Genomic DNA, 26,159 nt, shown 5'->3' on the forward strand with positions numbered 1-26,159 from the left:
TTCATCTTTCGTTCGACGGAAAGTTTCCTTCGTAGCACTAGGAATGAAGCGGATGAAAAAAAGCTCTAGTGAAATTGCAAGTTGACAATGCAATTTTAAATTGAACGTTTTATTTCTTATCATTTCCTTCGGAAGAGTAGTCGATGGTTAGAAGTAGCATTATTATTATTATTTCATTTAATTACGCTATGTACATATTGATTAAATTTAATTATAAATTCTTTATAAAATTAAAAATAATAAGTGCTCTACTTTCACTAGGGTTATGGATATCATCAAATTTCATTGTTAGGCTTTTGACAGTTTAATGGATAATTTAAGCCTAGCTCTGCCCAATATTTAATGATGAAAATGACGTTGCATCTTAAGATTTCATACATAATAAGTTTTGCAAGTGGCGCATATGTCAGAGTTTGAGTTTCTTCATTAAACATAACTAATTATTATTATTTATTAAATGTTTTTTAGATATACTAAATATTTAAAAAAAGTTTTTAACCCATTGTTGATTAGGAATATTAGTCATTTAATTTGCTCCAGTAGCAGTTAATTTAGGGCTTAAAAAGCGTTTATTGGCTGTTTTTTGTTGAGTTTGCTAAATCGAAAATAATAGTCGATAGACCGATTTAAAAACAGTTAAACGAGCCTTTCTCAATTTTTATTTTTAATCATAACATTGCTGAATTGATAAGTGATAATCAAATCTTAAAAATATTAAGTACTTTTTAAAGAGAATTCAATTTTATTATTTTATTTTCTATACATTGCTTGTTCAAACATTGGTTCATGATTTTATCAACACATAATCGACTAGCTTACATAACATCTTTCAACTTGAATACGATTATTTAGTTAACTGTCTTGTTTTGACCAGCGTGCGTGCTTATATTTCTGAATTAAATATGGCGTCTTCAACAAACAAACAAATTAAACTTGTCGAACGAAACAAGGGCAAAGTTTCTGGATTTATACCAAAATCATTGATTCTTTAAAATTCACAAAAAAACTACACTTTTTGATTTGATTATGAAGTACTAGTAAGTAATATTATCTGGATCCTGTAAATAGCTTTGTGCATTATTTTTCAGTTTACGATTTTTGGTAATTTTTTAAAAAAATTAAAAAGAGCATGCATATTTTTTAACATCTGGTACGGACCCATCCTTTTTATGCAGTAATTGTGTAACATTATAAAATATTCGTGTAAATTTATTTTTCACCAAAGAAAAGATTTATAAACATTTTAGAGAAATATGCAAATTTTCATAATTAGAAATAAAAAAATTTAATTTAGCATTCCTCTCAAAAAATATTTTTAATATAAATTAAAATAATTTGACTATAGATTCTGCTAATAAAATTATACGAGTTTATATAATTGAATTAAAATAATGACAATGTATCTTAAGTAATAACAAATTTAGCGACTACACAGATTGTTTATTAACAGGTTCTCGCTTATTAATATCATATAATCTATTGTAATTATGATATTATATTTATAGTAAAATATTTGTACATTCAGTTTTTAACGCGTTGCCTCTGTATAAATATGTTTAAATTGAATTTTTAAATACTGTTAGTATTAATTTATAATTTATTAATTTATATTTGCATATATAAATGGTCTAAAAGTGATCAATGACTTTTGGTTACATTATCTTATAATATCATTTCATCAGACAAATGCGCGATTTCAACCCATTTTACATAAACCAACCGTCAAAATGACCATATTGAACCCATCTCGCTGGTTTTGTGATTCAAATGTAAAATTCGTATATTCGTAAATAGCAGTCGGTCCGTGTTTATAACAAGAGACGCTAAACTTTCCTGGTCGATCTAGTAATTCAATTATCGCGCTAATAAAATCAGCAATCGAAACATGGCTATATTAAAACGCATCAATGGCTTTGTGCCAATAATTCCATTACCGATTGTATATGTATTTGTTTTTTTCTTTCGTTTTAAAAATATTTTCCTCTCTTTCCAATTGACGCGAAGTATCGCATCGAAAAAGCGTTGCGCTTTATGAGATAATACCGCAGTATATCTCAGAAAAATTAGAAACAATAATCAGATCTGCAAACATAATATATTTTAGAGTTTTGTTTAATAATAAGAATGTTTAAAATTAATTAGGAATTAATTAATTGCTCCTTGGTATGCGAAATACGCAAATGCATAAATAGATACATATGTAGAATTTAACGCGGGCTTGAAACTATTTTAGAATGCTCTGAATATATTATAGAAACTAGTTTAAAGGGTCTCGTGGCCATTTCTGGCTCTAAAGCTTATGTTTAACTTAAGTAGCACACAGTCGTTAAATAACTTAATAGAAATTTATAGATGACTAACACTTGAGATGAATTTGAAGCAATGCATTATATATATATTTGTATAATATTAACTATTTCGTTTATAATATTGTTTCGTTACGTATATCTTGGAAAAAGTTATGAAATTTGCTTATGCATCTATGATAAATAATTGAGATAAAAATACATTTTTTCATGGTCTTTTGTTGTAAGATAACAGACGTTTGTCTTAAGCATTGTAATAATGGTAAATACAATTAAGTACTACTTAGTAAGTAGTGCCATTCGAGACTAAAATAAAAGTATTATATGTAAATCAGTAACATTTATTTTATATATCAATAGTAAGTGGTTTACTCATCCATGAGATTAGGAAAATCTTAGAAACCCTAATCTGTGATGTTTGATCGGAAGTAAAATTTTATAATAATCACGTTTATTGTGCTTGTTATGCAATCAAAACAACATTGGATTCGTTACAAATAAAGTAGTACGAAGTACTATATTAATATTTACTATACATATATTACAAACCTAGCCCATTATCCCTATATTATGCAAATTTTTAATGCCTTACAGTTTAAATATTTCAATAAACACTTTGCTTTTTAAATTATTTATTATTACGTACTCAATTTAGAATATATATTATGAAATACTGTCACATAAATAATCTTTATTTTTCCGCTTCAAATGCAAGAGGTCTTTCTATGGCATTTTCCAAAACAAGTCTTAAGCGCCTGGCTTAAGGGCTTGAATTTCTTTACAATTGATCCTGAGCTTATTGAGATAAACCCGGTCTTTTAGGTAGTCTCAAAGGTGCTGTAAAATCTGACGAGCATAAAGGTCAATTGAAGTCTAAATTATCCGTTTTTTTTTAAATATTGCGGTTCTGTTCATATATGTATTTTTTTAATATGTTTATTTTTATTAAGATAAGCACACATTTAATTAGGTGTTTAAGAGAATTTCTACAGTAATTGTGTTCAATATATTTAGATCATTCACCGCACCTATGTTTTTTCGCATACGTAACATGTTTGCGAGAAATCATAGATATACATTTTGTTGCTGAACAATGCCGACTAAATGTGAGGTATTAATAATTGTGGTAATTCATTACATGAAATGGCATTTCCTCTGCGTTATAACAATGCTATATTGCCATAATTTATATGCATTGCTTGTATTATATATAAAATTATGTATTATATTTAATTACCATGAATTAATATTATCTTATGTTTCATTTGAGAGACACCTAATATTATAGATAAGTAGTGACATTTTTGATATATTTAGATAGAATAGATAGACAAAGTCGATTAAATGTGTGTAATATATTATTGTTTGAGATAAAAGGAAAGGTTTAATTGAAAACACAAAAAACGAAATCATACAAAGACGAGGATTCTCAAAATAAAATATTTAATTTAACTTTTTTTATTAAATTTGTTTAATATTTACCTCAAAAAAATTTATCAAATTATCAAATAACGCTCCGCTCGTTGCTGAGCACAAAAGTTGACCGAATGCTCCAGGGTTTTCCTTCTTCTCCCGCGGGAGGCGAGAAAAACTCCGGTGTTTTCGAGGCTCTTTCCCCCCTCTCTCATAAATAATGTAAATTGAATATAAAGACAGTCAGCAAAAAATGTAACTCTCTCCTAGAAGCTGAATGATGATAATTATCGACGCGGAATACGAAATCGTCAATACACTTATTGAAACATAAAATATATATTCATAACGCGAACGACAACTTTAAAAGAAAAATCTGTACGGTGGCTTTGATGAAATATTCATGAATTTCTTCAAACATGATCCATTATCTTATTTGCTGTATTATAATTTTGTCAAACGCTTTAAGCATATTATCTGACACGTACTTCGGAGAAATATATTATAATGTCTTATAGCTACATTTTCTGAACCTGTGCTAGAAAAAAATAAAACTAAAAAAATCAATCCTAAGAAATATAACAATACCTTAAATTTGCTATATAAAATTTATCAGTATTGTATAAAATTCACTAAATTAAGTAAAAATAGTGTTACAGTAAATATTATACTTTATATTGATCGCAGGTCTATATTACGCATTACTACTATTTAACTTAATTTTTAATAATAAAAATATAATTTATTTACATTTTACACAAATGCCCAGTAGTAACGGATTGCTTGAATTTTGTTGTAATTTATATTTTTTATAAAATAAGAAAGTTTTATTTTAAATTCTCCTAACTTGAAACGCAATTCACAAATTTGCATAAATAGGTTTCTGAAAAAAAGATTGTATAGGAAATTTTATTTATTTTATAGTATGTACCTCGCATTGCAACACGTTAGGCGTTAGCCAAATGACTTAAAACGGGGTAAATCCAATTAGTAACTACTAAGTAAGTAGTAAGACACGAGATTAAAATCAGAACTTGTAAATCAATGAAATCAAATGTATTAATTATAGCCTATTATTACAGCTTAACAGCAATACATTTACGAATTTGCTCAATTTAATTAAAATATTATATTCACGCATGAGATTATTAAAATATAAAAATATAATCTTTAATCGAAATAACAATAAATTATCACTAATTCTAAATTCCAACTTACGATATGTTTAAAAAAACCCAAATGGTATTTTAGGCATTAGTCAATTACTTATTCCAGTGGTTATTGTGTTCATTATCAATACAAAAGATATGTTTTATTTATTTTTACAAGGTTTGTCATGGGTTATTTTAAAAAAAAGGGTTACTCGAATGATTTAACTCGGTTATTCTTAAGTTATTTAAGCGATCGTAAACAGTTTATAACACATGGTGGTTATTTGACAAAAGAATATTTCACCCCTTCGGTGATTCCTCAAGGGTCCAACCTCTGCACTTTGCGATATTCATTAGTGACATAAATACGGCAGTTACAAATTTAGCTTTTCGTCTAATTTAAAGATGATTTAAAATTGTTTCAATTAATTCGATCTATTACACATTTTACAGAGTGGCTTTGTTCTCTATGGAGATAGACTTCCGTCAACCATCTGCTTATTCTTTAAATCACGGTGGGAACATTTTGGCTAAAGAAACTTCTACTGAAGATCTAGGAATCACTTTTGAAAGCATGTGGAGCTTCTCTCTAAACGTACAATTTTATTTGAATTATTCATTACGTTATTCGTCTGCAAAATAAGGAAAATTTATGAAAACCATACCTGTGACGATCGATAAAAAATATTATTATATGATAATTATAAATTTCATTCTTCTAGATACGATAAAAATTGAACCATTTTTTTTAGTTATTGGTCACCTGTTTACACCACTGGTCTAAGGTGTTTATTTATATTTTCCAATCATATATTCTATTTGTATTAGAATCGACGGTGAAAACCTCAAATATTATTCATAAAGCGTTCTGCTATATGAAAAATTGTGGAATATCCACATTTTAATAAAATATTACATGTGGATATGTTTTTGTAAACGCTAAGTTATTAAAATATATATTGCGTCAAAGCAAATTTATTCGCCAGTTATATATGTGTGTATATAATATATTATTTTTTATACAATAATATAATAAAAATAATAAACATACACATAATATGAGACAACTTTTTTTAATTATCAGGTATATTTATTGAATCTATATGATTATTACCATTTATTTTAAAGTAAATACTGATGTTATAATCACTGTTTTAATAGTAATAAGTTGTTTTATATAATTTAAGTGATTTTTGTAATATTTATATCGCTATAATTTTTAATAATTCAAATATGCACCATTTAGAAAAATATAAATCTTTCAAAGATTTAACAAAAATAAATCATTTGCTTATAAGATTACTCTGATTATTGATTTTTTCTTTTGTAGAAATTAGTATAAGTATAATACTTAAAAATGTTAAATATTATTATCTTAAACAGTAATTTTTTGTAAGGTATGTATTGAGTAGTATGTGTGAGGTATTATCATGGAGTAATTTTGTTAAGTCTGTTTAGCCACATAGGTTGTTTTAACGGTATTTTTTATATGCATGCTTTTAATTTCCCTACAATATAATTAAACTGTAATTGTCTCGTCTGGTTGATGAGCAATTAATAATATTAAGTCTATGAATTATTAAAAAACATACTTCTAACGTTGATTTTTTAACTGCAAATTAACCCAAAATTGTTATTTTATAGCGACGTCTTGTTCCAATCACTGTCCGTTTTTGACTGAATAAAAAACAGTCGTTTCATATAAAGCAATCTTATATTATAAATAGTTTACGTTAAGTTTTTTTTATAGTTTAGCATAAATTAGTAAATACTAGTTGGTACTATTTGGTAAGCTTTTGAAAGTTCAATTTTAGATTTTTATTATTAAACACTGACTTTAAACGTATCTTTATTATATTTTTAAATATTAAATGTATAATGTATATGCACATATTTATGTATATATTACAGATGTGTTGTACATACATATGTATAACGTAAAGTACAACTCTCAGCTAAAAAGAAAATCTGCACGTTCACTCCGATGAATTATTCATGCATTTCTTTAAATATTCTCAAACATTTACGTTAAATTCATTGTTGTGGTATCTTAGCGTGTAAAAGTAGCCATTGAAAACAAACACGCATATGTGTTAACGTCACGTCATTTTATAATTGTCATTTTCTGACACGTCAAACCGACATTAAATTGTGTCCAATGTTTATCGCTTGACACTTGACGTGCGAGTCAAAATGTGTCAATAAACAATGTTCAATTGATGAAAAACTGCTCCTTTATGTATCACGCCCAGTCTGCCCTTAAAGCAAATTGCTAAGGTTGAAACTCAAAAGTCCGATAAAGAATTAAAATAGAGCAACACTGAAAGAGCAATTATAAATTACCATTAAATTTTAATTCATTCATACCCCACAGTGTTTGACTTGAAATAACAGGGAATGTTCATTCAGATACGTACATACATATAAACTCAAAGCGAACACGAAAGCTCAACTTAATAAAAGTTTTACTAATTGTATGTAGTATTAGCACGTAATATATTGAGGGTAATGTTCAGCAATCTTTTTTAATAAACGGCAGTTATCTTATCTAGAATATCTGCAAAAATATTTTCGTCGCGGTCGAAATAGGTAAACTATGTATATAGATTAGTTTTTTTCAGTCAACGAGGTGATTAACCTTGTCATCTTCCTACGTAAAATGTAACTGGTCCACCGTTTTATTTTTAAGCAAATTAATCCTTATTATTGATTTATTTTTTTGGTATTTTGGTGGAACAAGACAGTTTTGTATGTTACACTTTCAACTGAAATATATGTTAGCACGTGTTTTAGACAAGCTCATTAAATAAGAAACATATTCTAGTGTTAATATATTTTAGCCGTTTAATATTTACTTTATTTTGTAGAAATGCATTGATATTATTTTTTCGCATAATGATACTCAAACATATTTGTATTGGCATTAAGCAACGATACTTCTAATATATTAACAAGATTATTTTTATAAGAAATTGTAAAAAAATATTATTTGTAACATGTTAGCTTCGAATTAATTTGATTTAAATTATGCCTAAAGTTTGTTGGTGAATAGATTCTCATGAAACACCGTGCATATTTTGCCCTCCAAGGTCCTCCAGACTTAACTAGTACTGATTTTTATTTATGGAGATATTGTAAGCAAGCTGTGTATAAATCGAAACCAAGCAATAAGCTTAAGCTAAAATTATACATTAGAAACGTTAATTATCGAAAATGTTTGAATCAAATTTTCATTAAGTAAACATTTCTTTATGTTCCTAAAATGAGAATTTTTTCTTACAAGCGAATCATTTTATCATGTTTGATTGTCACACTTTTAAAATTATTCCTAGGAGCTTATCTCGTTTCACGCCATCTGATCATTGAACACGGACCTTGTGCAATTGTATTCTTGACACAAATAAACTGGGCTGGAAGGGAAATGCAACATGAAATGAGTTTGCAATGAACAACAGATAAAGCGGAACGAGTATTCAATTTACTGGTCGATTGTATCGAGACGCCACGTCAAGACAATTGGTCTAATAACACGCATCGGCCGCGAGATCTAATTTTAAAACATCTCATTGTTCTACTATTTTGCCACGGTCTTTGCAACACAATATTCTATCATTTACACTTCTATAGAATCGATTTTATTGCGGACAAGAATAAGAAAACTGTTTATTGCCCTTGACGATAAACAGTATATTTCCAAGTGATGTTAAATTAACGAAAAACGTAATTTTATTATTTCAAGATAACATTTTATTCATACACCATGTGTCTATTAAATATTATCATTAGATAAAAATATATATTTTATTTAAAAACTATTTTTGCTAACATTTGGTTTAATTTTCTGGCAAAAGCTTACATTAAGCATATGCAATCCAAACTTGAATCACATATCTTATAAACCGAATCTCGCATTTTTTACGTCGACATAGACAAACAGCTATTTGGCAAATTCTGCTAATAAAATGCGTCATAAGATCATGTATAAAAACTATATGATGCATATAAATTCTACACTACATAAAAAATTTACTGCACAATCAGTGGCGTAGCTAGGAGTGCCCCGGGCGGCACTTACTTGGGAGCAGAATTTTCGCAATGGAAGGACCGTGTAGTGTAGTTCTTAAACTAAATGCGCTAAAAATAAACAATTAAGTTGGATATGTAAAAACATCAAACAAATGCTAATTTTATGATCCGGCTGGGTATAAAATGCCGCACCTACAGATATAAATATTTTTATCTGACCCAAAAATTTGGCCAGTTTATTAAAATAAGCATTAATTCCAATCTCCTGAAAAACACAAAGGTTCATATGGGATTAGAACCCATATCTTTCGGATATAAGTCATTAATTGTGTCACTGGTTTGTAGTGCTTGTATATATGTATATATTGTATACATATATTATTTTATATATTTATCATTTTAAAAATCAGGATTGAAATTTTGTTTAAGGAAGAACTTTTATTTTTGACGTCGAAATAATGACTTTTACAGTGCTTAGTAATTATTAACTATCAAGATTTAAATTATATACATAAAATGCAAAACGTAACAGACATTACATGTTTGTTTTTAGGTATATACAAACTATGTTAAAATTAGTTTGTATTTTCAATGTATTTAGAAAAGTTTCGATTTGAGTTACAGTTTCGCTTAAAATTTATATACAATATACAGTTCAATAAATTTAAAATTGAATAATGATAAACTGTCTTTTGTATTAAAGTTTTATTAATGTGATTCCAATATTTGATAATAATAATAAATAAATTATAAATAGTTGTGAAGTAATAATATTGGTTTCATACAACCCATATGTAAGTATATATCGTATAAATATATTTACTATATGTATAAACTATAAAAAATATATTTTTAACATTTATAGTATTTTTAAAATATACATTTGGTTCTTTATAAGAGTATTTTGAATGTTTAAACAATATCTGTTTTGGTTTAAATATATGTTTTAATTATTATTAATTTACTGTAAAAATGTAAGAAATACTATAAAATATACATATATTTTTATAGGGCATATAATATTAACGTTCGTCGTAAAATATAACATTGATCTTCTATAAGCAATATATTAACCATTTTTTTTGTAGCGGCGCTAAGTTAAATATTGAGTTATATTAAATATTTTATACCGGTAGTTAAATTCTATATTATTCCGGTGGGCTCTAATTTACTACAATCTTTTACCTTAAGAGATATTTTATAAGATTATTCTATACATAATATACATTACATAAAAAAAGTATTATATATTAAAAAATAAAAAAAAACTTTCAAGCCATTAATCCAAAGTTGAAAAGTCGAAAAGTTTCGGAACAAAAAAAGTTTCCGTTGAAAATCTAGCTCTTTAATGTATGAGGTGATATATAATATAAATTTCCATAGCTAAATACATTAAAATCTTTCACTAAGATCAAGTTGATTTGGTTTACTTATACGTATACAATTTGTTATTCATTCACGGAATCCAGCCAAAATTCAATAAAATAAATACCTTTTATAATATTACTCGATTACGATGTAGAAAAATTCCCTATCGTGTTCACAAACAAACACGCGAACAACACAAAAATTAGTACGGTTTGCTTGTCGTATTGAATTAGTAAATATAATTATTTTGTTATATTTATCACTCCTATGTATTTTTAGATTTAGATTTATGTTGAGTGGATTCTTAAAATACCACGGTATAAATATTATACTACGAATTCCATTTCTATCACTTATGGAAAAGCTTTTAATGTTTCATTCATAAATGACGACTCAAATGCCAACGGAGAGTATTCTGGGGCAACGAATTAGGTGTAGTGGTTTTATGTTGCTTTCCATATTGGTTTCTGACACACCATGCTTTTTCAATTTTTGCACATTTATTGTAGCCCGCGTTTGAGCCTTGCTATTAAATATCCATATATGCTGTTTTTGTTAAATAATTTTCATCAGGCGTAATTAATTCTCCGCTGCGACTAAATATTTATCATGAGAGTAACATTAATTTAACAGTCAAATCCTGAGTCTGTTCTTATGACTTGTGATAAAATTTAATAGGGAATTGAATTAGCTTGAAGATAAAAGGAAATTTACTATTAATCAATGGGTTTATGAAAATAATAATAAAAAAGTTTCTCGGCTTTAAATGTGCTAGTCAAATTTTTCAGTAGAATAATAGGCTACGTATATAAGGAATTATTTTACTGTAAAATTGTATTTATTGTAAAATTTTCGTTGTAGCATAAGAGATACAAGACAAAAATCAAAGTCCTTAAATCAGTAACGTATATTATGCATAACATAGCTAGATTTTATTTTAGTTATTTCTCTAAGCTAAATATTATGAAAACCCAATCTGTGAGAGCTATTATTATAGAAAGAAATTTTAAAAGAGTAAGTTTTATATGGGTTTAAAATCCAGGTTTTAAATGTGTTAGTCGTCGTTTATTGTTCTGATTTCATTTATGTTAATTAGGAGTAAAAAACCGAATATTGATTCTAGTTCTTTCGCACTATATTAAGAACAGTTACCTACTGCATTATTGTCGTCTTAAATATTATTCTATTTTTTTTAGAAGCTTAATATAAATTATTTAAGATTGGATTATTTGTTATTCTAGAATATAAATATCAAAACATATGTATATAACCTTATATCTGGCATTATTGTGACCACAAACCTTTCAAGGATTAAATCGAATTTGACCCGAGGCTTTTCCATTAATGAATTTCTTCGAATTTCGCTCAGCTAATTTATATTATATAAATCGCAATGCTAATACAATTATTATCTGGATCATAATAAATATACGCTGTAAAACGGCTTTTGAGATGGTATGTTGTTTTGGCAGGTTTAAACCAACTACTAAAATATCATACATTATTTAAACTAAATAGAGACGTGTGTTTTATTTTTTTATGTCATTAAAAGTAACATATACTATGATGAATAAAAAATTTTAACAAGACAAACATAGCTGTTTTAATTTTAAAACAATAGTGCGAAAACCTACTGAATTGAGTGTGTCAATTAAAAGCCTAGTTTCCATTGAAAAATATTTGAATAAAAGCTGCTTCACTATAATAATGCACCGGCTCACAATTATCGAAATTGAACTAGTATGTATTATAGTAAAAAATATTTTTTTAATTATTATAATGCTTCTTTACCACAGATGTTAAGCTAAATAAAGACAAAAGGCAAATCAGAGATATATAAAATCATATATCAAAGATCGTAACATAGCAAATTCCAATTCATGGCCGTTCTTAGCGTAAAGCCAGATAATCACAACTGTAAAATAAATGTCTTTGTGTTAAATGGCCTTAGAAAAAAGCGCTCTCACACGTAAAAAACTGCCTTTGCAAACCATCCACGACAATTTAGGGGGATCGTAATACGTTTTCATTCCGCAGAATCAAAGGAGCTTTGATGAAAAATTACGGCCGAGATTTTCGCAGAATCGCCGACAAAGTAAATTCACCGTTTAAGTAACATATGGCCTGCCCTCTGTAACATGTTGACTAAAGTGCAACGTAAAAGTTTTCTACCTTGGTGAATAAAAACATTTAATCTGGAGTTTTTAATTTGCGTCTCAATAGGATATCACTTTGGGTACCCCAAAAATAAAAATCGTTATAAATGTACAACGTATAAAAAAATGAAGTTGATGGAGCAAGAAAGGTTAAAATGTAAAAAATAAGAGGTTTTCGTCCGGCCATTAAAGGTGCTGATAACTGTATTCCATTAGCCAAAACGAATAAGTTTTTCGCGAAAGAAACATCACGTTTTTTATAGGTTGCATCGAACTTTCCTTTCGGGTCATTAATCATTTTTTCTTTCGCAGTAGCTGTCGCATCAATCTTGATTTTATTATCAAAATTTCGAAACAAATATCACGAATATACTTTTTAGAATAGCATCGTGATATTGCATATGTAAAGTTGTAAAATGCAAGCGATCAATAGTCACGGCATTTGAGATGTTATTATAGTGCGCTGTTCGTATGAATCTAGATTACTTTATATATAAGTGTAAAGTATAAATTTATGTGACCTGGGTTGCTAGTTTAATTTAATATTTCGCACACAATGCAAAGACCTTTAAAATTCTCATTATAAAATTGCAAAACGAAGCGTAATAGAATATGTTGACTTTCAGAAAACAACATCCATAAATATTATGTTTCAACGAATTTTTTGTATATACTAATATATTATTTCATACAGAAAGAAATTTCGGTTGTAAAATTTGTTAATGACGCATTAAGTCTACGGCCTACGTACATAGTATTCAATATTTTTAATATGATTTTTATTGCAGTAAATGCTAATTTAATAAAAGCTTTTATCGGTGAATTAGCTGTTTTTTTTAGCAACACGATTCTCTGACTTATTGATAATAAAATTTAAATAAGTGTTAAATAAATTCTAAAGCTCTTTATTATCAGATATGTTTTATTTTTAAATTCATTTAATGCTGTAAACTTGTTTTTAATTAATAATTATTTAACTATACTATGCATTTATTTTAGAAATTACTCTAGAATGCCTATCCCTTAGTTAATTAATTTCAATAGTCATTATAGAACTCAAAGTGATAAGTTTTTGATGAATAAGTACTTTTTTGGCACCCAACGCTCGCAGATTCAAATAACGTATTTTTTATATTTAATTGTTATAGAGTTTATAGATCACTAAACATTATTAAATTAATGAATCCGTGGTATTGGGTTCAATTTTTCTGCCTTTCCATTGTGCTATTTAGCAAAACTTCCATCTTAAAATCCCAAAAGGATGAATAGCTCATCAGGATAACTATAAATCAATTTTTCTCTTCAATCATCCAGTCGATCTCTCCGTAATTAATTTACTTTGATTACGTAGCCACTTTGCTGGGACGTTTCTCCAGTCTTTCCTTGTCTTGAATTGTCTACTTTATTTTCAGATAAATCTGCAGTGTATGTTAAGTACAATACTGGCCTTAGTACACTGCCCTGAGGTACTCCAGATTTTATTGGACAGGCGGAGGATTTTTAGTCTTGATATTTCACTATAAAAGATCTTTCATATACATACAAATATATTAAGATAATACATGTTTGATTTTAAAATTTAATCATATATGTCACACGTTGTCGAAAGCCTGACTTATACATAAAAGCAGAAAAAATATTTCCTCTCTTATAGATCTTTATTAATCTCGTTTGCCACTCGGTGTGTTTGTTTAATTATGCATTGTTTAAGTGCTCTTGCAGAAAGCCGAATTGGTGGCTTGGGAATACTTCTCGTTTCTGTAGTATTTAATATATTCGACATAGCGTAGCTTCTCAAACATTTTTAATACAATAGAAAAATATTAATTGCCCTGTCAGATTACATGTCTCCTTGGTCCTATTAAGGATAATCTGTGTCATCTTCCATCGTGTTTTTATTACGTTTAAAATATTTTTAATTATTTTATACTCTTTTTCGGTGATTTCCTGTTATTGAATCATGCCAAGAAGTTCATTTTTAATTATGAAATATTAAGGCAAGTAAAGTTAATGTAGTGTATCTAGAAATGGCTTCATTTTATAGACAGGATGTTGGAAATAATTTGAAAACTTTTGTCATATGATTGTTTAATCCTATGGCTTTTTCTTTATTATTTATTGTATATTTTTCATTTTATAGTTGAATGGGTGGTGTTCGATTTTTTCTAACGCTTTTTAGGGAGAAATTTTTTTTTAGATTACTGATTAATCACGTAGGCTTTGTTTTATTTCGTTGCTTTATTTAGCTTGCTTCCCTGCAATTTAATGTTAAGATAGTAAAAATAAGTTATCTGGTTTATTGTTTTTTTGTTTTAGGGGGTGTTAATAATTTAATTGAGTGCTTGATTATTGTCTATATTGGATACAAATAAAAATTACACAATTGTACTCAGCATATATTATTTTAAAATATGTTTGCTAATTTATTTATCATAGAAAAATATACATGTATTTTGTTAGGTAAGAATGTCAGTAACATAATACATATTTATTTAACATGAATTAGGATCAGTGGTCGGAAAACTTATTACGCATAAGAGCTACATTTGAAATATAAATTATGTGTTGAAGCACATATCTACTAAAATGGTATTATTATTTAATGTATTGCGTATATGTAGATAACTGTCATAGCTTAGAAATCCTTGAAAAAATTTAAGGAAATTCGTAAAAAAATGTTATTTAGATTTTTATACTTCAGACAGAAAAAAATACCCCAAACTAAATGTTAAGCTAGTATAAATGGATTATCTGCGTAATTGTTTTCTGTTTTGGGGGAGTTTATAATTTAATTGTGTGCTTGATTGCTATCTATATTGGATATAAATAAAAACTACGCTAATTTTTCTTGTGCTTATTTTGAATTTTATTTATAAAGTTTTGCTCAATTAGACAACGAAGTTCTATGACTGTGACGGCTGAATATGTAATTTAAACTAGCACTTGACTTTAATTTATTTGCACAGGCGAGTGGGTGCATGCCATAGCTAACACCAGAACGATCATCATTTTGGCTCGAGACATGGTTACGTTAACCGCCAGAATGCTCGTGTTGTTTATGAGGGCATTCCATATGAATTCCCAAAATGCCGATTTGGACTGCAACATACTAATCACTCTAATTGTCAATGCTGTTCCTAATGGATCTGTTTTAAACGAAGTATAAAATATTAAATCTTTGTTTCATTGGTTTATTGTAAATATGTACCTATTATTAATTAATTTATTGTTAGTTAATACTGAATCAGATTAAAAATATAAAAATAATGCTCCTTTACTTAAAAATAACCTCCAATATTCAACTAATGGATAAAAATAAAATACATACACAGACACATTTAGACAGACAGTTACAGCTATTGATCGACAGAATGACAAATCGTTAACGAAATTCTAAAATGTTTTTAAAAAATCCTTAAATTTGAAAACTTTCTACATTTATGCAACGTATGTTTAGTTACAAGTTATGAATCAAAACTCAAAGCGGCAATTAGGATTCTAGAACATTTCCATGTTAATCGGTTTGTTCACGTGCTGGATTTGTAGTATCTCGGTTTCAACCCGAACCCATCTTGACCAACCCATATTTGCTTCACACACGCTAACCTTAAATTATTCAACGTCTTGCTCCTTCTCTCGGTCGCCTTGTGTTTGTTTTTGGCACCTTTGATGCCACCTTGTATGTCGGGTGCGTTGACGCAAATCGCACAATTGATCCTTTCGCATGGTTAATTATACGGTGTGGCTAAATTAGGTTGTACGCACCCGAAATTGCTTCGGGCAGGCCTTGTAAAATGTGTAAATAAACTAGGAACACACACTTGACAAATGGAGAGGTACATTATTTATATAGGCTTAATATACATGCTACAATAAAGCGTTCTTTATATTATGTAAATTATTTACATGTCAGACTGCTTAAGTTTTTTTTTATATTTTTAGAAATATAATCATTTAACAACAGTTTTTATAGCGCGGTAAGTTTTATGTGAACAAGTTATTTTGGGTTAGAGAAATCAGTGTTTTAGTCAGAGAAATGAATCGACAAAATTTATCCAAAATGCCGTAATCCCACTAATAATACACCTATAAATAATAATTAGTTAGGAATCAATTTGTATATAGAAAATATTTTCAACAATGCAATATTTAGCATGAAAATTATATTATAGTTAATAAATAAAATATAAAAAATATAATAATTATGCGTTAATAGATAACATGACTTCAAAATAAAAATAGGAAAAAGTCTTAGTAATAAATACCAATAATTAAACACAAACTTACATCTAAAATACCAATAATACAATTAGGCATTTGGTTATCGCAATTATTAAAGTCATGCATAAAACTTATTCTGGCAAAAATATTTTATCCTCTTTTGATACATTCATGGTTAAAGAATAACAATAATTTTTTGCATTATTTGTATTTCTACAGTTAAAAATTTACTGGAAAACAATATATAATACCATATATTATGACGTAAGTTTAAAAGTTAAATATGGGTAATCCATTTATGAAATTATTCTTGAATATATTTTACAAGATTTTTTCAGTGTGAATATTTTAATAGTTGTGTTTATATTAAAAGTACAAAAAGTAACAACACAGCAAACTGTGCTCAAACATTATTATTTTTAAGTTAGTAGCAATCTTTTTGATCTCATATTGATTTAATATATATATTTGCATACAAAGAGCTACAAAAAAGTAAAAATCTGTTTATAACAGATTTCTTTAACTTGCATTAATATTTTTTTAATAATTCTAAAACTGGCAAAATAATTTTTAATCACGACAAATTACCTAATAATTAATATACCAACACTGGTCTATTATAAATATAACGATGAACATGTCACCAAAAATCAATTTATTATTTTAGCTTGGCGCTGGTCCACAAACGTATTACATTTTCAACTATTTTATTTACAAATACGATTCGACGAATCTGTCATCATCAGAAATTCAGAATGAGATATGATTGAATTATAAATATCGATGTCATACAAAATTAATTTAAGGTTCGCAATGAGCTTTAACGTATCTGAAACTGTCGTAACGTCGTTTGAAATGTGAGAGACATCAGAAACATATTATCAGTCGACAAAGCTTGATGAATTCACTATTGAAATACAATACAACAGAACAAACAAACATGGATAAATATTTCAAGCAAACTTTGAAAGATTACGTCATGAAAATAGACTTTCATATCTACAAAGGGCAAATTATAAATAGGCTATTTAATGACGCTACAGTGAAATAAATGTTATCACCGGATCATTATTTATTTGTGTTCGCCGATCCAAACTTTCATACTGAAAGTTTAATGTAGTTTATATGCTTAATACATTTATTATAGCTTTGACGAAGTTTTCCAGCTTAGTCAGGCTCTAAAACGCTCGTTGGGGTTACCTTTATAAAGTTATTCGAAACGAATTGATTTAATTCATTTAATAATAAATTGAAACAACATGGGAGTTATCGTCAAGTTTTATATAAGGTGCCTACGTAACTTAGCTATAATAAATTGAGGACTAAATCGTTAATTTATTGAACTTTCAAACATTTGTATCGATACAATTGTGGTGTTAAATATTACGGAAGTTTACTCAAATCATTTAATATGCAGATTGAATTTGTCATAAAAACATTTTCAAGCTTTAACATACAACAATCAGATAATTGCCGCTGCTTAGGGCTTAAAGAGGGGAGGCGAAATTTTGATAGGCAGTTTAGAGTCAGGGATTTAGCTTAAAGATTGGAAGTATTTCGTTGATATATCACTGGTAATATTGACGATCAAAGGCAGGAGTTTTTAAATGTGGGATTTATTTATTAAAAATGCATACAGAGAATTCTAAAGAGTGAAGCAAAAATAAAAACTCGATTTTATTCATCAGCTCGACGCCTCATCGCAAACTTTAGCGACGTATGCTATAAATCTTCATCTCAACTCCAACGTCACTCCCATGGATTGTATGTCAGCAAAAATTTGAATAACCACTGATTTAAATACATTGGTTTAAGCTTGCCCAAAAACTACTACATAAAAAATGAATATTATGCTGTGTCCTAAAAAATAATCGATAAAAACGCCTACACGTGTAAAATGTAAGTAGTTGAAAAAAAAATCAATAATGTATTACTGAACCTAATACTTATTACAGTCGTTTTCCAAACAATAAAATATTTAACGGTCACATGTAATTGACTTGTATTTTTTGTGAAGGTCGTTAGTTTAGTCGCGCACGTGTGTGTAGGTTGGCAGGGTAAAATCATAAAAATTTCGCTGAGCTTTCGACTTGCCTGGAGCTTTTAACTTTATGAGTTTGGAAGCGAGCGAGCTGGAAGTGCGACCACACGGAATTCCATAAATATATAATGATCATCCCCTTTGGGAGAGTCGCGACGTCAAATTAACGGAGGAAGGTCTTCCGGAAACTTGGTACACGGTGACTAAGATTCCACCGCTAAATGATGCAATTCATGTTATGGTATCATATTGAAGATGTTTCTGCTCTTAGGAAGCTTGCAATTTAGTTATCAAACGTTACATTAATATTTGTAAGAAAATAAAAAATATTTTATTTGCGAGCATTATCGGAAAAAATATTTATAATATATTATTATTCAAAGCCGAAAATACAAATTACTTTAGAGTATTTTTAGGTTTTATTTTATATTAAAAAAAATATATATTATACAATATATTTTAATAATATAACAGAAAAATATTATTAGACTAATTTTTTATGGTATTTGAGTATCAAATATTATGAGTGAAAAATCTGCGCAAATTTAAATGAGTAAATTTTAAATACAAGGGATGTTCGTGCGTAATTATACAAGGTTGAATATTTTTTTTAAAGAAATTTAATTGTGTAATTGGTTTATCATATTTTTTTATTAAACGCTATATGTACATTTTAAATTATTGTTGTTACTATATATTACATATCAGGACATTAATATTTCTTATACCCTTGGTAAGTCTAAAAATCAGTTTATTAAATTCAACCTCTGTTTCGCATCTGCTCTTTATTCGCATGCCTAATCTTTCAGTGGTCGTTTTATAAAGTTGTAGATACTTTCTGACATTCCACACAAAGTTTACTAATTGTTAAACGCCTATTAAAGTAATTTAAAAAAATCTGGTGATAAAATGATCAATTACCGGGTGGTAAACTGCTAGCGATTAATTGCTGGCAGTGAATTTATAGTATATTAAAAGTCAAAACCGTGAAATTCGATTTAAAGATTTATCTAATAAAAATTACTACAGGACGGATAATGCCACTGATTTACACATACTCACAAAAACAATTTTTAACTAGATGCTGAAAATTGATTCATATACAATAATATAAAACATACATTAGAACGGCCTACAAAGCGTTCAGTCATTACAGTAATTGATTTAAAAATAAGATATTATCATTAAAAAAATGATAATGTTCAAAAATTTTGATGAAAAATAGCTTTTTAAATAATACATTTAATAGTATTTTTTTTTAAATTACTGTCAATTTATAAATTAATCCCATTCTATTAATAAAAAGATACTCACGTCATCAATAATTATTTGTATTTTTTTTTTTATTTTTTTAATTAAATTAAGGCAATTTTTATTACAAGCATCGTATTACCCAGTATCTATTTTTTCCTATTTTTATTTTTTAAATATCCCTTTTAATATAGAAAATTAAAAAATTATCACGATTGAATAATAAATGATGAGAGGGTCTTTTTAATTATACACATATATCATAGTATACTGGCAATCCTTTATTTTTTGCATCTCTGTAAAAATTATTTTATAAATTTATATATCAATACATAACAATCCTAATAAATGGACATAATGATATTTGATTGTGTCTATAAATATTTGTTTTTAAATCTTCGTCATAGAGACAATTTTAGGGATAAAATATGTTCATTATATTACAGCGTTTTTTTAAAACGTCGGTAAAAATCTCAAATTACCGGTCATTAAATTGCCCTGTTATATTATACAAACAATAATGACTTTGTAAAAAAATACAAATATTACATTTTGTTTTGTGTCAAGTACTTATGATTAATGTAAATATGTATATGCACAAAGTTGTTGTATGACAAAATCCTTGACAAATGGAAAAAATAGTATAGATTATATTTGCTAAGAGCAATGCTAATTTGGTATAACCAGATGCTCGAGCATATGGATTTTGAATATCCAAGTTAAGTTTTCACGTAGTTAGCTAGACACAAAATTTATGATATAATTGAGATGTTACACTACAAACGCTTATTATTCTACAAAAATAACAACCACGTCTCATGAATTATAAATACGTTTTCTTGTTTTGCTTTGACGTAAAGTATTTCCATAAATTTCAATTTGGCAATTTATTGCGCATCTTGAGAAGTAAGTATTAGATATTTTATTTTTTGCATGATAAAATTTTGCATGTTTTTTATTTGAGCATTTCCTATTTATTTCTAAAATAACTTGCATATTTCATAGTATTATATTTATTTAAACACATTTTAAAAAGTTATTAATTGCTAACTACACAATAAAAAATGAGGCTATTTGTTATTAACTTAAAAAAATTAAGCATTTATTTTTATAAAAATATAATTTTTAATAAACATATTTTTACTTTATATTTTTAAGAATTTATTACTAATTTAGAAATTAACATAGATTTTTTTGAAAACAAGTAAAACATACGTTTTAAACGTTAGCTATTATTGCTTGTAAATAAATCCTATTTAAGGTAGCTTAAAATAATCGTATAAAAGCTTTTATAATGAAAATATTTTATTACTCATGTTATAGAAAATTTGTTATTACTTCATTCATAAAATTTTATCGTATAAAGAAAAGATTACGAGTCTGTACATATGAAATATGTATATCAGCATCGCCCTTACATATAATACTAAGAGCATTTTTATGTATATTTACCATTTGTGTTTATATTTATTTATATTATACAGCGTCTATTACATTTCCTAGACAAATGCTTTTAACTTGGTTAACTATTTGTTTACTCATTTATTTTAAAATTAAGTTTAATATTATAAGATTTTTTTTAAATAAATGGAGAATATAAAAATATGGTTTTATTCACCGTTTTTTTTAATTATTACTTATAAAAAAATTGATCTTTCAATACTGCAAAAATAAATAATAATAAATTTTATAAGAACACAGTTAGAAATCTGCATTATTTTTATTTATTGGCAGTAATAGCAAGAAATGAGTTGTAAATGTTCAATTTCCTGTTAGTTATTTATTTCCTGTTTCCGATAGACAAATCTTATTTTTATTTTTTCTTTCCTAAGTGCCTAGTTGCTGGGAGAAAATATGTAACTTGCTTATTGACGAAATTGAGAGATTGCATTTTAATAAAATAAAAAGAATATATAATATATAAAAAAAGAAAATTTGATTTTTCATTATTTTTTTTAAATAAATAATATTAAATTTCATTAAAAACACAGTTAAAAATCTGCATGACTAAATATATTAATTTTATCTATTGGCAGTAATAGCGAGAAATAAGTTGCAAATATTTGATTTCCTGTTAGTTATATATTTACTGTTTCCGATAGACAAATCCAATTTAAAATATTATTGAAAGTTTGTTAAATTATGAAACATAATCTAATAATATTATACAATTATGTTACGTTTAATAAAATAATTTAAATTATGTACTAGAAGTCTGTATAAATCCGGTTTAGAAGAAAATGGGAAAGCACTTCACCTAATTCGCTCCTTATATAATACCTATGTTTTCGCGTCATCGCTTTGATGTATACAATAAAAGAATTATATTATATCTATACACGTAAAAATTTTCTAATTAAGATACCGCAATTTTAATATGAACTTTAAAGCACTGAAGCTGGAGCGTTATTGTTGGATTTATTACATGTAAAGTAAACATGATAAGATAAGCTTCGTTTAAACTTAACCAAGAAGGTGTTTAGTTGAGTAAATTTCGTGTGTTATAAAGTTTTAATTATGAAGGCAAAGAAGCGTGTATTATGAATTATAATAATAATTAATGAAATAATGGGTTTAATTTATAGCGGATGATTAAGATGTATATTTTAACGTTATTGTGTATTGTTCGCAATGTGTCTTTATTTATGTGAAAGGGCGCAGTCCCCAGGCGAGGTTAAGCTTTAGCCAAAGCTTTCGGGGGCAAAGTCCCGCCCATTGATAATAATTCGCAAAATGCGTTGAACTGTTGCTTATCTCTTAACTTTAAAATACTTTAAGGGCGGCCCACGGGGCTGGATTGTAAGCGTATTGGCGTGTTTTTCACTCAAGGGTTGTTTGTGCTCCGAAAATTAAGTGAAAATTTTCTCCCTCGCCAAAAGTTACTCGACGAACAACGTTGAACCGGCGATAAGGCGAAAATATGGATTTCTCCCGAACTTTGTGTACTACTATTGTCTGCCCAACAAACGGAACATTGTCCCGTTCAACTTTTTCCTTATTTATGCCTCCCTTGGAAAGTTTGACGTAAACACGGAACGACCCGACAAAATTCAATTTAAAAGCGAAAGCGACTCCAATTTTCTGATTATTCATACTCGTTTATAAGCGATGCATTCAACAGCTATTTATGTTCCTACTTAAAATAATTCCTCGCTAAGAGGCGAAATAAAACATGAGTACAGATTCGATGTATCATTGCTTTAGCGCCATGTGGTTGAGATGGTTTTTACGTGTACGTTTTGCGGATCACGTATTTTTGTTAAATTGTTTACGTTGAAATGTGAGACAGGCAAATAGATTACATTCTTATGAGTTGCCTTCGTAGAATATGGAAAGTTGCTTAACATAAATTGGAAATTATTTGTGTAAAACTTTGACCTTTATAATATATGTAAATTTAATTTTAAAATGTGGTTCAAATCATCCCTTTTGAATAAAATTTGTTAGTAATCATATTTAGCACGAAAGTAAAGCGTATACTGTTTTTTACAGAATCATTATTTAGAACTGTACAAATAAAAAATATTGTTGTTCGATAAAGCTCACCTAATCTAATAGAGTGAAAACAGTACACTTTAGTTTGTGCCATTACCAATTGAAAGCCCTTAGATTTTATTTATTTTCTTCAACGAAACAATGTTTGTTTTCGGTTATTTTAATAGTATTGTTTGTGAATAAATGCCTTATACCAATTGATACAAGAACCGATAGCACTCGATAAAAAAAGTGCTGAAGATACATTGTCCGCTAGTATTGTTAACCGTACGATATTAAATTCTACAATAAAATATTTCCATAAAAGAAAAAAATGGAAGTAAAGAAAGTTTCGTTCAATGCAAACTTGGTCCGATTGAAAAGAAAAAAATCTTACAAAAAGGTCGATGGGTCTTAGATATTATAATAAATTCAAATGGCCGCCCGTAATAATAAATCTTTCCTTAATTTTTTTTAAGAATAAAAGATATTGATTAATTTATATTGTAAAGTCCTAAACAATTCGCAAATGCTGACCAAAGCAATCAGGGTTCTGTGTAATCCATGAAAATGTGTATTTTGTTCAGAATAATAACATAAATTTTCTCTTAATTAATATTTTAATTATTTAGTGTGTGAATACTACTATCAAATATTCATAATATATGTATGTATAATATATACACATAGATTGTTAAAAAGGTTCCTGAACATTTGAGATGTCGTAGCGATATAAGGATTAATGATACCGAATGACTCGATTTTAATCTTGAATGACAGATACTTTAATATAAGCTTTAGAGGAAGATCAGAACTGCTTTAAAAAATTAAAGTGACGTATTGAATACATTGTTAGTCTATATAAAATGTAAAATATAAAGTTCATGAACTTTTTGAATAGTTAAAGTATATAATAAATTATTCGTTCACGGTTCATATATCATACGTTTTAATTTCGAACTAAAAAACTTGCTTTGTATATAGTAAATGAAAATGCAAATTTTCTTTCTTAGCGAAAATGTATTATTTTTAATTAAGCTACGAGTTGAAATTTATATTTAGCGCGTTTCAAAGGGAACGAACTTTCAGAATGCGGTGTTGAGATTTGCTACGATCAATTCGGCAACTTTATGAAATTCAGGTTTCGCCAGGCGAGTTACAGAATATAAATTAGGACTTAATCGTCGAACACTCACCGGTTATTGCCTTGCGACGCCTTAAGGCCCCAACTTCAATTATCTGAAATTAGAAAGTAGACTTTGTGATACGTGAAAGCTTTAATATGAATCTGGAGACATAAAAAAATATTTTATTGTAAATTAGAATGATTATAAAGTAGATTAAAATGATTAAAAATAGATTGTTGTAACATTATTAAACGAAACAAATATATAAATAATATTATAAATGTGATATATTAGAATTAAGTATATTCTATACAATAATATTTTAGAAGCATGATATATTTTTATTTTATATTGATACTAATTGCTCTTGGAAATGTCCCAAGAAGTAAAATACGCAGAAAATCTTTGCTAATGAGGTGAAACGATCAGTCAAAGAAATTAATTGAAACAAATTTGACATCTGACAGAATATCAACAGAAGATATAAAGCAAATATTTTTCTTAATGCTTGTTAGTATCGGGTTAACTGGATATTTTAAAGATTTAATTTAAATAAAAAAATCTGGAAATTAAAGATAAATAATATTTTTAAGTGGACTTAATCAATTTGTTATTAATTTATAGTTTAAGCATAGTATTCGATATTTATATAACTACAATTTTTGAAATACACAAAATAAATGTATCAATTATATATTTATTAAACCTAAGTTTTACATTTTAAAATATAATTATAAGTTTATTTAACTTTATTAAATTTTAAACATACTTATTCACGTGAAATAATGATGTGAAAATTTCTGTGCAATTTAAAAGTAACAAGAAGTTAACTTCATTCTTAATTATGGCTATTGTGTTCAGGAGATCTAAAGCAAAAATTATAATTATTATTATTATATTTTTAATTAAAAGCAATATCGTAGATAAAAATATACTATTCATTTTATAAAATACTCTAATGTCAACATAAAATGAATGTTCACCTGGTTTAAAACATATCTACTCTTTTTGTTGGTACTATACTAAGAAAATCGATTATTTCCTTGAATAGCTAATTATCCAACGCGTGCGTGAAATAATTTCAAGCTCAAAGCGTCCGCATTTACCGTAAATATTTTCGAAATAAACCTACAAAGTGAAAAAGGATTAAACCGAGAGCGAGATGACCGCGTAGGAGTTTTCCTCTATAAAGGATTAGCCCGGGAGACATTAGGGCTGAAGATAATATGACAAGGGATGTTTTAAAGGAGTGGCAAAAACTTTACGTCATTTAAAAATGTTGGAAGAGAAATCTGACGATTATTAGAATTATAATTCCGCATTTGCACGTTTTCTGAGAAACCTAATTATATAAGATAACAGACGGGAGCGCCAGTAATTATTATACATTACGTTAATAATTTATTTTATTACCTATCAGTGATAATATAATGTCACTCGCATGTATTATATATAGTATCTACATAATAAAATAGGAAAAAAACACTAAATGAAATTAACCATGTTTCCGTTCGTACAATTGGTTAAGTAAGTTACAAAGTTAATTTGACTATAATTTCCGTTAGCCTCTCAAGCGCCTAAATATGATTGGTTCACTTAACTAATTTTATTGCCTTGTATTACCA

General features: G+C 27.4%; 1 protein-coding gene across 5 annotated transcripts in view; it reads right to left on the reverse strand.

The window, feature by feature from the left end:
- Positions 1 to 26,159, reverse strand: part of LOC148228414 (5-hydroxytryptamine receptor 1-like) — a 149,610-nt gene that overhangs the window by 36,425 nt on the left and 87,026 nt on the right. For 3 of the 5 annotated variants that reach the window (XM_088200109.1, XM_088200106.1, XM_088200108.1), the window contains exon 3: positions 24,604 to 24,646. The exons of the other annotated variants lie outside the window; for them this stretch is intronic. The gene's annotated coding sequence lies outside the window, so the exon portion shown is untranslated. The remainder of the gene's footprint in view (positions 1 to 24,603; positions 24,647 to 26,159) is intronic. 5 annotated transcript variants of the gene reach the window in all.

Source organism: Plectrocnemia conspersa, unplaced genomic scaffold (assembly GCF_051122295.1).
Source record: "Plectrocnemia conspersa isolate PC_06_02 unplaced genomic scaffold, ASM5112229v1 ptg000012l, whole genome shotgun sequence".
Lineage (NCBI taxonomy): Eukaryota > Metazoa > Arthropoda > Insecta > Trichoptera > Polycentropodidae > Plectrocnemia > Plectrocnemia conspersa.